The following is a 2180-nucleotide window of genomic DNA, read 5'->3' on the forward strand; positions in this document are numbered from 1 at the left end:
TCTGAACAGAGTGACAGATGACAGTAATAGCCATCATGAAAATTTAACAAATGAAAAATACAGTACTATATGATTTACTTAGTCAAAGGTGTCAGAACTATCTCTGTAAAACCTGATAGCAAAGTATGTTTCATTTCTTAAATATGCTAATGGGTGAAGTCGCTTAGACGTGTCCAACTCTTTGCGACCCCATGGACTGTAGTTTACCAGGCTCCTCTGTCCATGGGATTTTCCAGGCAAGAATACTGGAGTGGCTTACCATTTCCTTCTCCAGGGGATCTTCCCAACCCAGGGATTGAACCTGGGTCTCCTGCATTGGAGGCAAATGCTTTAACCTCTGAGCCACCAGGGAAGCCCTAATAGCTATGCTTATTTGCATGTTAATTTGTTGCTTATCCATCACTTCAAGTACATCTGAGAAATAAAGATAATTTGAAATTCAGTGCATCAAGGATCACACTAAAGATAAACTTCACTGATGGAGTTCAGACATGTGGGTACTCACTGCAAACTGGCATCTTGATAGAAACCTATCTTTATAAAACATATTTTGATCTCCAAAAAAAGGATTTTGTATTTTTCAGGATAATAATGATTCTAAATGCAATGTCATTCAAATTTATCTTCAGGCTAAATCTTTAAAAGTATACACAGGATTGCTGGGAGACAGCGGAGTATGAGAAACAGAAAGAAATTCTCTGTTAATAACTAGTGAAACACCTCAGGCTAAGTGACATTTTATGATCCAAACTCACAGGAAGGAAAAGATGCCATGATTTTTCAGTTATCTCTGAAAATTTTAACTATGATGTAAATACAGTAAAAATCTGTTAAACACATTAAATGTTTATAAACTATCTTGCTAGCTCCTTGTCCCTTTGCCAAACTTGTGTCTTCTCCTGAATTTCCCAGGAAATTGGGTGCCCCAATATTCATTCAACTACAGCAATTCAAAACTTGAACTTAGTTTATACTTTTCTTTTGTTAGTCAAATATTGATTAAGTCACTAGTTAAGTTACTACATACTAATACCACTCCAAATACCTTACTATATTTTATTTTTTTATTTTTTTATTTTTTTTTAAATTTTAAAATCTTTAATTCTTACATGCGTTCCCAAACATGAACCCCCCTCCCACCTCCCTCCCCACAACATCTCTCTGAGTCATCCCCATGCACCAGCCCCAAGCAAGCTGCACCCTACGTCAGACATGGACTGGCGATTCAATTCTTACATGACAGTATACATGTTATAATTCCCATTCTCCCAAATCATCCCACCCTCTCCCTCTCCCTCTGAGTCCAAAAGTCTGGTATACACATCTGTGTCTTTTTTCCTGTCTTGCATACAGGGTCGTCATTGCCATCTTCCTAAATTCCATATATATGTGTTAGTATACTGTATTGGTGTTTTTCTTTCTGGCTTACTTCACTCTGTATAATTGGCTCCAGTTTCACCCATCTCATCAGAACTGATTCAAATGAATTCTTTTTAACGGCTGAGTAATACTCCATTGTGTATATGTACCACAGCTTTCTTATCCATTCATCTGCTGATGGACATCTAGGTTGTTTCCATGTCCTGGCTATTGTAAACAGTGCTGCGATGAACATTGGGGTACATGTGTCTCTTTCAATTCTGGTTTCCTCGGTGTGTATGCCCAGAAGTGGGATTGCTGGGTCATAAGGTAGTTCTATTTGCAATTTTTAAGGAATCTCCACACTGTTCTCCATAGTGGCTGTACTAGTTTGCATTCCCACCAACAGTGTAGGAGGGTTCCCTTTTCTCCACACCCTCTCCAGCATTTATTGCTTGCAGAAGGCCTTTGACAAAATTCAACATCCATTTATGATAAAAACTCTCCAGAAAGCAGGAATAGAAGGAACATACCTCAACATAATAAAAGCTATATATGACAAACCCACAGCAAACATTATCCTCAATGGTGAAAAATTGAAAGCATTTCCCCTAAAGTCAGGAACAAGACAAGGGTGTCCACTTTCACCGCTACTATTCAACATAGTTCTGGAAGTTTTGGCCACAGCAATCAGAGCAGAAAAAGAAATAAAAGGAATCCAAATTGGAAAAGAAGAAGTAAAACTCTCACTGTTTGCAGATGACATGATCCTCTACATGGAAAACCCTAAAGACTCCACCAGAAAATTACTAGACCTAATC

At 38.0% G+C, this 2180-nt stretch overlaps 1 non-coding gene across 1 annotated transcript; it reads right to left on the bottom strand.

Moving 5' to 3' along the window:
* TRNAW-CCA lies at positions 281 to 352 on the bottom strand. The gene has a single exon. It is a non-coding gene; the product is annotated as a tRNA-Trp (tRNA).

Source organism: Capra hircus, chromosome 16 (assembly GCF_001704415.2).
Source record: "Capra hircus breed San Clemente chromosome 16, ASM170441v1, whole genome shotgun sequence".
Classification (NCBI taxonomy): Eukaryota; Metazoa; Chordata; class Mammalia; order Artiodactyla; family Bovidae; genus Capra; species Capra hircus.